This window comes from Stegodyphus dumicola, chromosome 9 (assembly GCF_044657685.1).
Source record: "Stegodyphus dumicola isolate Sdum_Otavi_A_Nest chromosome 9, ASM4465768v1".
Classification (NCBI taxonomy): domain Eukaryota; kingdom Metazoa; phylum Arthropoda; class Arachnida; order Araneae; family Eresidae; genus Stegodyphus; species Stegodyphus dumicola.
This window is the reverse complement of record NC_140776.1, coordinates 59,809,737-59,822,152: the sequence shown is the minus strand read 5'-3', so window position 1 is coordinate 59,822,152 and position 12,416 is coordinate 59,809,737. Positions and strand designations below refer to the sequence as shown.

Sequence of the window (12,416 nt, the reverse complement as noted above, 5' to 3'; positions counted from 1 at the left end):
TTCCGAAAAGGATAAAAAAAAAAGAATGTTTGCGTTTGAAATATAAAGCATAAATTCTTAATGCTATGAGACACTCTCAAAAGAGAAGCACATTCTAAAACAATCGAGTCGCAAATCAAATACAGATTTTCTAACACCTGTATCAGATTTAACATAAAGGTCCAAAATAAAAGTTTGAAATTAATTATTTTTGTAATAATTCAAAATAGTTATAAGGTATTTCTCCTGTCTTCTTAGCATGCCTTCGTGATGTAGTGGTCAGCACACTCAAAGCGAATTTGAGAGGTCAGTGTTTCGGGTCCCGGTGAGGACTTTGCTCATTTTTCATCTCTCCTTCTTTCAAAAAATACCTAATGACTCTACATAGTTATTCCTAAAATTTAAAGAAATGATGTCACGTACAATGTGAGGAATGATAAATATTTAATGGCTGTTAAAAAGACTTTAAAGATATATCGTACCTTTAAGGGTATATTTTTTTAATAAAACGTGAAAGTGATCAGTTTTTGAATCTGAGATATTTGTCAGTAGAACTGTGTATCTTGCGAAGAAATTACAAGACTGAATTCAATTAAAAAAGGAATTTTCGCAATCATTCAGATAATTGAGGTGGAACAATGGCTTGAGGTGGAAAACTGGCCACTCTTTAAATGCAGATCGCTCGATGGTTATAAGTGTCTCGAGTGATGGAAGTATCCAAATTATCGAATTAATTCTAAATTATGACTAGCATCAACCAGGAAAGCCTGTCAAGACCATACGATACCTGTGGAGGATTGATACATGGTGTTTAACAGACGATGCTGTAAAGACATGATAGCTTAAAAGTTCTTATAGAACTGGTTGCTGAGTCTGGAACAACAGTTTCCAAACAGACTAGGTATACACTCCCGGATGAGCAGGCCTTTTATGCTCGACTACCAGGGGATATATATCCGCTTAAACAGATAGCTGAAAAGATCCCGCCTTTTGAGAACCAGGCACCACCATTATTGGAAAAGTTAAGGTTAGAGTCATGTCCTTTTCAGTGATGAGTCGAGATAAAATGAACAGAAAAATTTTGACGAGTCTTCATAGGGAGAGAATCTGGGGCACACTATCGTTTCTCCAGCGTAAATGGAAATTCGTTATGCGGAGAAGGAACATGTTAGACAGCCGCACACCAATACATGTCTTTGTAGTGGGTTCTGTGACTTCATAGATTTATAGGGGTAGGGTTACTGAATCCCCTATGAAGCTTTTACGATGAGATATTGGAAAGGATTGAATTTTAAAGATGATAACGCCAGGTCACACAAAGTGCAACTGTTTGATGATTTTTTGCATGAAGTGTATATTCCCTGCATTGCGTGGCCAGCGAAGAGCCATTTTATGTCAGCAGTCTTCTAGGACCTTCCAGCCGTCAAAATACTCCTTTTTATAAAGTTTTATTGCCTTAAACTTTGACCCGCAACTTCATTTTTCAATATCAGTGCCTATCGTGAAGCATTTAAAGACATGTTGGGTTGACACATTCCTTGTAAGATAGACCAGTATGGAAATAATAAGCTTCATGTTTTGATTGGCTTTAGTCTCATCTGCATATCACAAAACATTTACCCTGTGTACATTTTATTATTCTACTGGCAGCTGTCGTATAATATAGGCATTTGTGTAAAACATTTTACTGCAATAAACTGTGTTTCCAGATATCTCATGCTTTGTGTTCGTAAACTTAGTTTAGGACATCAGTGTATTTAAATACTGCTTGAGCGAATCCTAGAGGAGGATTGCATTTTGTTCTTTGAAACGAATAAAAAAATGTGAGTTTATCGTTAGAAAAAATCTAAATTAAACAATTTAAATTTTCTATCCATGCAATGTAATATATTAGAAATGATAAATCATGGTGAATTTGCATAATAAATTGACCTACAAAAAGTAAACATAACCGTTCTTCCTAAAAACTAAATTAGGTGTTTTTAAGCATTTTACGTTTGTGTGAAAAACTTTAAAATGCTCATAAACTGCTAAAATATTGTTAAATGAAATAAAAATATGCAATGTAGATATATTAAGATAAAATGCTTTGGAACTAATGTGCCAGAGTGTTTTTGTTTAAGGCGTTTAAAGCTTTAATGAAGACCTTCCATTTTAGTATTATTGGTTTCTTGTTTTATGGTTAAGTATATTGCTTTTAACACTGAAGTATTTTAAAATTTATTTTGAGTTAATGATAACGCAATATTAGCAAATGCTACTAGTAAATTTTGCACCAATATATTGAATTTAACAGTTTTTACTTATAGAAAATGTAAAAAATTTTGAAGCAAAAGTTTTGCAACCGCCCGTAAACTCATCATTTTGAGCACTTCAGGAACTTTTAGAAACCAAAACTTTTCCAAATACTATAAGTGGAATGTAATTTTGAACGACACTTTGATATGAATTCAAACCATTTTAGAGATTTAAATAATTTCAGTATCAATTTACAAACTGTAAAACAAACAACGATTTTTTTAAGAAATCCAATTATCGCAAATCTTGCGGACCTCGCTGTCAAACTGCAATAATAGTTCTTAAAAATCAAAGAAAAGCACTTCAGTGCTGGTCTATACACTTTTAATTTTTTAAATTATTTTAGTAAAAAGAATGTTAGTAGTTTTGTATAGGAAGCTACCAGTTTGACGACAAGATTTTTATTTTTTCCCCCACATTTAATTTAATCTTTGTTTCAAGAACTGTCACTGAGATGGATTCATGTTACGCGAAGAGTGGCCATGAGATCGTCAAAGGTGTGGCGATAAAGAAAAGAAGAAGGCCAAGTCAAAGATCTTTGTCCAAGCTTTCTTTTTCTCTTTGTCTTGTTGACGTAACTACTTTTAATTTTAATTTTATTTATTATTTATTCAACTTTGTTTTTATTTATTTTCCTTTAAAAGAGATTTCACGGATTGCCAGTCAAGGTCAACTTCGAAGTCAATTACGGCTGACATATAATTGGGAATCGCTGTTGATAAGAGGTCTAACCATGATTGGGAAGTAGTTTTCGTTGACGTCAAATGAAAGATGAAACGTATTTTATCAATTTATCAAACATATAACTGATTTATTACCTCTGATCAAACTTAATTCATTTTAATATTTAAATTTTTAAACTTTACCGCTGTAGGTATAATTTCAGTTTAATGAGATGTACTGTGTTATTACTGACGCAATTTGATAAAAGAAAAGCAAAATAGGAATGAAAATAAGGCAGTTTGTAACTTAATCCGTATAAAGTTTCCAAATGAACGAATCATGTATTAAAAATAGGAAGACAGGCGAATGGCATATCTTTTAACAGACAGCTAGAAGATAAAAGGAAATGTGAGAAAGAAAGGATGTTTTACAGGACAGAAAGATATGGAAATTAGGGAACAAATGGCATAAAAAATAGCAGAGGAGAAAAAAAGGGATCTTAGATCCAAATAAAGAAAAAAAAAAAAAAGAAAGAAAGAAAGAAAGAGAGAAAGAAAGAAAAAAAAAAAGAAGAAGAAGAAGAAGAAAACCATTGCAGATTGATACAATGAAATGTTTTGCAACTTTATGTAGTAATTACGATATTACGATGGCAAAAAAGAAGGCTTTGGTAACAAATTTTGAATTACAATTCATCGGTATAAAACTATTAATCACTTTTGCTGATAAAATTCTAACTTTTTTTTTTTCCTAGTGGAGGGCACTTGCTTATGCCGACATCGGCCACTCCTAAGGCCAGATGTAGTGGTCTCTTTATTATGAACGCACCTAATAGGTGGGCCATCTTTGCCTCCTATGAAGGGACAGACAATTTTACATCCATGCCTTCTCCGGGATTCGAACCCAGGCCCTTCGGTATCGCAATTAGGCTCCCCTAACCACTATACCGTCTGCGCGGCTGTAAAATTCTAAATAAAATATAGAATGTGAATAATTCATTAAGCTTTAATTAATTAAGTTAAATGTAATATATAAAGCTTCAATTAATTAAGTTTTCGGCGACGTTATAATTTTATCGCCAAATAAGCGAAATGTTTATTTTACGGTCAAATATTTTGAAATTTCAAAATACATATGCACTATCGTATACAAAATTTCTACTTTATTACGCTTTTTATATAATAATCTATATTAGTTTCGGATCTGTGTTACGTTTTGTATGCAGTTATTGATAACAGTATTGTATTTTGTTCAGTATGCAATATCATACAATGGATTAATAACTGAAAATCATTTTTAAGTAACTTGTAAGAAGTAAATATTATCAAGTAAAAAACAAAAATCTGTAAAACAAAACTGTCTTGAAAATAAAAACACCGAAGTTGCAAAACTAATCAATAGTTCACACATACGAAATGACAAATGCCAGCGAAATTTAGGATACAGATTACAAACCCAAATATGTGAAAAAATCAATTTCTGTTTCATATGCATTTTTCCAACTTAAAATCCCTAGTGGGATAAACTGATGTTGGATTTTTCCACGACGAAGGAGAATATAATTAGAAAAAAACAGAGCGATTATATACTCGTAGATGGAAGTCTAGATTGATCAAGCACTGTATCGCGTAGGATAGTGCCATGTGTTAGAATCATGTTTGATATTATTTACAATAAATAACCAAATGGCACCTTGTACAGTATGAAACATATGACTCAGTATACAAAAAGGAAGACACTACATACATTCTATTCGTAAATACATCATTATCCTACTATGCACAATTAATAAGATATTGAACGAGAAATCGGGAAACGAAAATTTTATCTTTTCTTCTATTTACATGAGGACAGGAAACTTTGCATCGATAAACACAGAGTTTTCAGAAATACTTTTATCTGGTTTCAACATTTTATTAATCAGCCATATTCGCAGGGTGACTAAACCCATTTAAAGACGAATACTTCAAATCATGTGTTATGGATTACAATAATTTATATTCAAGTTCTAATTAACCGGGAGCGGATAAGTGGTGTTGTAAATTCAGCAGGCTCCTTTTTTTAAATAAGTATCAGTTTTTTCTTGCGAAATGATGGAAAAATTAATAATGCAAATCTTTAGAATGAAACTGCTGAGGTGAAAAAAAAATGTATGGAACTGTGGGGGATAAGAGCAGTGCTAGCAAATGAGCAGTGCTAGCAACTTGCTAAAATATTATTCGAGAAGTGATTTTATAGAGAACAATATGCAGTTTAACTATATGTAATCCAGAATATGTAACTATAGCTAAATCTTTCACAAGGATAATTCACCAAGGCGCAAATTAGTTAATGTACATATGAATAGAGTTCTCGAGGTCGAGAGACAGCTTTTGGCATCTATCGTTGGTTGATACCCTATTACTTCTCCATGTGAAAGAATCACTTAGCTTTCTTAGCAATAATTGTTTCGTGAATGATTGAGGCCTGATCAGTAGATAAGTTTTACTTTGCTTCTTATTAATAAATGTTTAATACTTTAATTTTATGCGAACATTTAGTGAGAATTTCCCTCAGGCTGCGGAGATTTGATTTTCTATTGGTAAATTATTAGTTTGAAGTGCTGGTATTAAGCCTTCATTTGAGTTTATTTTCTGTATTTTGGAAGTTACGGAGAGACGATAAATCGTCTGTAGAGTTTTAGCAGAGTAATAGGGAATCGTACGAAGCTATCAATTAAATAATAAACGAGTAAAAAAACGTTAAAATTGAAAAAAAAAATATGTGGACTTCCTGTATAATTCAGTGACTGTTAACTACGAGAATACAGATAACTGCTCATGTATCATCGGGTATTTCTACAATATATGTATTCATAAGATTTTTAAATCCCTTCTAAAATTTAATTGCATATCTAAATGCTACTTAATCAGCATCGGGTGTTTCATTCTAGTTACATGGTACCTTTCAAAAAATACTGCTTACCATTGTAGAAGAATATATTTTCTTCACATTCATATAAAAAAAAGCTTAAAATTTTACACATTGAAGAAAAAATATAATTTATGCGCGTTTTTGTTTTCATCACTTCAATGTTCATTACATCGCTTTTTCTTTCAAATGGCGTTATTTTGTTTTCGCATTTTGCGTTGAAAACTTTAAATGTCTGTTGTCTTTTCAAATTGTTGCCACCAGATATTATCGCCCTGTGTTATATTTAAAGAAATTCAATAATGAAGATTCTGCATAAATTTATGTGTGTTTCTCGCATTGTGATAAAACAACGGTACCTAGAATCATTAAATTTTGAATAACGTAATCTTCCACGGCATCTTAAAGCCTAATTTGAAATTTGAATTTTTTTTAATTATCGATTTCATAATTTGTAACACTTTAACGAATTTTTGATTAACAAACTCAACGATTTCAAAGCGAGCAATGACAACACTGTACAGAGAAAAACGTTTTTATCTCCAGCGCGCAAGTCTGCGTATCGGAAATTCTTAAGATTTGTTAATTTTAAAATTTACGGTTTAGTGCGAAGAACATGATATCTAATAAATAACGGTAACTCACAAAACATTAAAAAAAGTCCCTTTGGGCGTAATGTAACATCTGAAATCTTTCAGATTTTTTTTTTCTCTATGACTTCCCCCCCCCCTTTAAATTTTCACGTACACATCGATGGCATCATCAGAAATTATGCAGATTTAGCTTACGTAAAAGATCGTTAAGTTAATATTATAATAGCAGTGTTAAGGAATATTTTAAGCTAAGCTAATTTTGCGGTACCCGTTCATTTCTGCTAAAAAAAGTAGCTAGTAAAAGCGTATTACCAGTTTTATTACTCTATCGATATTAAAAAAATGCATTTCGATATTATGCATAATATCTATCGGTGACACAAGCAAAAATTATCACGGACAGATATGATTGTTAAACTCTTAAGCTATGTACAAAATCTGTTTAAAAATAAATAAATAAAAGAAAAAAGAAAAAAAATCTGAGTCTTCAGATTTTATATTACGCCCAAAGGAACGTTCTTCAACGTTTTGTGTGTTACCTTTATTTATTAAATATCATGTTTTTCACACCACACCTAAATCATAAAAATCAATTCAACACCATTATCGCAAAACAATTTTAAAATTAGCATATTTTTAGAATTTCCTATATACAGTCTCGCGCGCTGGAGATAATTTTTTTTTTTTTTTTTTTTTCCGCACAGTTTTGCCACTGCTGGCTTTGAAATCGTTGAGTTTGTTCATCAAAAATTCGTTAAAGTGTCACCAAATATGAAATCGATAATAAAACATACTTCAAATTCCTAATTAGAGCTTCCAGATGTTCATATTCGGTGGAAGATTACGTTATTCAAAATTTGATTGCTCTACGTACCTTTGTTTTATCACAATGCTAGAAACATACATACATTTATGCAGATTTTTCATTATTTAATTTCTTTAAATATAACACAGGGCGATAATATTTGGCGGCAACAATTTGAAAATTGAACTGACATTTAAAGTGAATCAAAGCAAAATGCCAAAACGAAATTAATAGCCCTTCTGGGTATAAGCTCTTTGGGCTAATAAAAAAGAGAAATTTAACAAATTAAGAAATAGGGCATTCTAATATAGAATACTTGAGCATTTTATAGAATGCCAGAAACTAGCCGGCAAGGTATAAAACGATTAAATATTTCACACGTTGCTTAGGCATTCTATAGAATGCGAAATGACAAACGGTAAAAGTACGAAATAATCTCCATATTTTATACAATTGCTAAGGAAAGTATATAATAGTTCGTGCAATATATTGGCAGTTGTAATGAGTGTGATAGAAGGTAGTCTCGACAGACTTGGAATTTCTGAAAAAATTTAAAACAACTACATATGAGATCACAGTTTTATGCTCTAAAAACTTGCTTGGAATTGAAAATATTCCTGACCACGATATTCCTCTCTGTCCATTTGCAGTTGCTCGGTCTAGAGGAATTGGCCAAAGACTCGTCAAGTGCACGTGTGAAACTAAGTGCCGAAATATGAAATGTTTTTGAGTAAAAAAAGTGAATGAAGTCAAGCCTATTATGTGATATATCCTTCCTCTAAGTTTTAATTAAAAGTACTCGAGTAATTTAATTTGCATGAATATACAATTCAGTTTGTTTATTTGACTACTGCGACTGTAAAACAAGTTTTTTCACTGATACCTTTTTCCCATGGAGCGATAAAAATTTTAGTTAATAATTTACTAAACGATGTCCTGTAGTCAAAATGAAGCCTGTGTTTTATTTGATACTATTTCTCAATTTTGTTCCCATTTCTAGAATCATGTTTAAGTCACTGACCTTTTAAAACATATTTAAACATACCATCTTCTTGCAATATATTGTATTATATTAGCAATAAAAAGTGATCTAAAACTTCCTTTCCTTCCTTTCTCGGGTTTTTCTGATCAGAGATAACTCATAAAATAAGTTAGACTATTTAATAACAAAGCACTCGAGGAAATTCTGCCAAATGTGTATAGCATTCAGAATAATTATTAATACTTCAGCTTACGTGTTCAAAATAAAGAATAATAGAGAATTTATTTTTCATTCTTTCTTACATGTTTCAATCGAGACAAAACAAAAAGATAGAATATTCAATAAAAAATCACGCGTGAGGTACATGATGAAGGGCTTTTATGGGAGTAGGTTTGTTAAAGGAAAAAAGCTGGCTTAAGAGTATGCATTTCTTCCCTTCCTCGTTTTTTCCATTCAAGGAATGCTTGAAACTTGGACATTGAACTGGATTATCTAAAATCTCCTCCTCATCAACTTGAAAATATCCAAAGCTTATTGCAATGAGGGAATAAATCTTTAAAATATGATTTTTATGAAAGAAGCTTTCGCTATCAGAAACTCTTCCAAATGAATTTAACTGTAAGATTCTTAGAAATGATTAAATTTGCCTGGTTATTGTTCTGTTGTGAAAAAATGATTTGAGAGCATTCATATTTAAAAAAAAGGATTTAAAGTGTAACTATAAATTTTCATTTCCCCAGATTTAAATCATCTTTGTTTTTGAATTCTTCCTCATAACACTCAGCCTCATAACACTCAGTCGAAGAACCTACTTAGTAGCACGTTGGTAATTTTAAATAACATTTCATACACGAGGTAAGATAAAAAAAATTTTACAATCTATTAAAATTCTAAAAGACATAGATAAAAATGTGACTGTCTGTCTTTCAGTATAACCCCCTTGTTTTTCAGAATATTTTTTAGACCTGCTAAGTAGTAGTTCTAAGGCTTTGAAATGTATTGTTAACAAAATAATCCATAACTGCTACCTTCCCGTTTTCATCATCATTACATCTTCTTCCAAAAAGCACAGATTCAAATTTAGAGAGCTATATGGAACGAGCAACGAGCTGTCTTTGGCAACGAGCAACTGAGCATTATTATGGAAGAGGTGAAACCCTAAGCTCAACATTCTACTTATTTTTTTTTTTTTTTCTTTAATTTCATTGCATAATTCAATACTTCTCTATAAAATCTTTCGCTAGTATTTCTTTACAGTCTCAAAAAACTATAGCTATAAGCTTTTTCATTTCTTGATTGCACTCCACAGCAGTTTTCTGCACTCTATGGTTTTCCTGTATGATAAGGGATTAAAATACAGAACCACAGTTACATTGACCATACAAATTGTTTTGATTTCTGTTGTAAAGTTGCTACACATGCTGTAATTTCTGAATCGCTGTGTGTCCCTATTTCTGAATCTGGATGAGAAGGCGGAGAATCCATTTTGAGGATAATTTGTTCAAGGGAAGGTGCTCATTTAGAACGCACAAAATAGTTGTTTTCGAGAGATCCGATCATACTATGTCCTTGACTTTTTAATCTTCTGCTGTCTCTCAGTGTTTGTCCCTTGACGAAAGCAAGGTTTTGCGATGTCAATGCCTTCAGTGACTGACCTTGATGAAGTGTATTGCCCATTCTTTCACTGCGCTATATGAAAGAAAGAAATCACTGTGAGTAAAGCCAAATGTATTCTTTTTATCATTAAGATGTAGACCTCCTGTAATAAAAAAAATTAAAGATTGCACTGTGCTCAGTTTTAAACATTTTATAGACATTTGCAAAGCATTTTGTCCAAATAACTGTTACAAAACAAAATGGTCGCATTAACAAAACTTTTAAATTTTCTCACTCAAATTTGCCACTGCATGTGTGCAAGATAAAATTATCTTCAAATGGCAAGCCGGAAAATTTTGAATCTTACTGGATATGTCCAGACATAATATATATTACAAAAACTTTTGATAATATTGCTTGTATTTTAGCCTGCATTCCGTCATAAAATCAGGTAAAAAATATACAAACTAATAAAGCTGATATAACTTGATTCAACAATTTTCATTACATACTTTTCAAAAATCAAACTCGCCCACAACTGCCGAGAAGCAATGTCGTGTAACACTGAGAGCTTGGTCCGGGGTTCAAACCCCTACGAACGGGCTGGCTGCATGGCCTTTTTGTGGTTTTCGCCATGTGTAACGTGTATATGAGGCAACTTCCCTTAGAAGATCTTCCATGAAGGCATCCCTTCTCTTACGCAGATAGCTCTCGAGTGCTTTGCCTTACTTAAATAAAACCAAACTAAACCAAATATTAAATTCAAAGATTTTTATATTTATGCTTGTAAGTACAGGAAATAGGTTTTATGGATATATATATAAGCATAAATTTTACATTGCAAATAATATAATTAAATTTACATGCTAATGCTTTAAAATTGTCACGAATTTCAAAGTTAATAACACTATATAGGTCCTTAACTTCACAAAATTTAGAAATAAAGTAACCAGAATAAAGATATTATCAAATATAATCCTTAAATCCCTCATTACTTCGAAATTTTACACGTAATCGTTCTTATCCCATATTCAGGAGGTAAAATAGGCTTAAAAGTAAGATTTTCATCAAAATGATAAATCTTATAATTTGCTGCGAAGATCACGAAAGTCCTTGAGCACTTTTATTCCAAGCAAAGGCATGAAGGACAAAGAGTTCGAATCTTTCCAACATCTGCAATTCGATCGGAGCTCTTGCCACTTGCTGTTAGTAAATTTTTGGTGGATTTTAATTGTGTAGTTCTTTTTTTCTTAATTTTACGGTCGACAGAGCAATCCTTGACCCCAGACGCCGAGGGGCTTCCGGTAAACAACGCCCTCTAGTCAGAAGATAGGCTACCGGTGAAATTTGGCACAAGGACGACAACGAAATTGAAGTAGTTCGTGTTATTTTGGTAGAAAAGAAAGAATCTATGATCTAAATTCCAGAGGCATTTCGAAGCAGTCATTGGTTGGAAATATGTGTAGACGAACGACTGTCTTTTCACTTTTAGTGTTGATGGGATATTATTCTTAGCTGCAGACATTTTGTACAGTTGTTGCTATGCGTTTTTATAAAAAGTCAACGAATTTTTTATTTAAAAAATTAACTGATCATCTGTTGTTTAATTTATGCCGATTTCGTATTTAAAGTATGTCTGAAATTTTGTTTCATGCAAAATAGTTTTGAAATAAATGAGATGTAGGTATAATGACACCTGAAGGAATTTAAAAGCATTCAGGCTGAATATTCAAAGTCAGAGTATAAACTAATTACTATGCACTTTAAATGCACTACTTTACTCTGCACTTATTGAATAATCGTATAAAATAACTAAATTTTACTACTATTACTACTATAATTTTATTAATATTACTACTTTATAACTATTACTACTGCAATTATTCTATACTATTAACCATAATATCAAATAATTATGCCATGACAACATTAAAGCTATTAGCCAGCATTTATGCATATTTAATTGGGTCGATTTTTCTGTTTGCATTGATTCCAAGGCTATTTCGGAAAGGATTGAAATCATGGACACACACACACACAAAAAAAAAAAAAAAAAAAAAAAATTCATGTCTGGATCCCGCCTTCTACCCAGCTAGGTTTTTTTTTAAACCTTCAAAGTTATTTGCGATGAAAATATATATCTAGCAACTACCTCCCATTTTTTTTTCAAAACTGCATGTAGAATTTTTTAAATCAATGTTTAAATAATATTTTATTAATTTTTTTAAATAAAATCATTGGTCATTTAGACGTCCCATCACAGAATCTCAATCTGTATAGAACGAAAAGTGGAATAATTGGATAGTACGAAAAGTAATGCTTTAATGAAATTTATTTATTTTATTCAAAATCGTTAAATAGGAAATTTTTGGTGAATTTTCTCAAATCGATCGATGTGTTGAGAAAAATGACGATTTCCAAATCAAATTTGCTAAACAGAAATTCACATACACTGTAGTCTTACACCACTGGATAAATCGAAAGACTTTAAAAGAAAACGAACTTAATGAGCTTCACTTCTGTGCATATTAAGGGAAAAAATTTACCGCGTTCATAAACAGTAACTTTTTTAGCTTGTATTTCTTCTTCT

At 31.6% G+C, this 12,416-nt stretch overlaps 1 long non-coding RNA gene across 2 annotated transcripts in view; it reads right to left on the bottom strand.

Annotated features, from left to right (window-relative positions):
• Window positions 1–12,416, bottom strand: part of LOC118189684 (uncharacterized) — a 213,644-nt gene that overhangs the window by 38,059 nt on the left and 163,169 nt on the right. Inside the window, exon 3 of one of the 2 annotated variants that reach the window (XR_015042997.1) lies at window positions 8,494–9,919. The exons of the other annotated variant lie outside the window; for it this stretch is intronic. This is a non-coding gene — a long non-coding RNA (uncharacterized LOC118189684). Of the gene's footprint in view, window positions 1–8,493; window positions 9,920–12,416 lie in introns of those variants that run through there. 2 annotated transcript variants of the gene reach the window in all.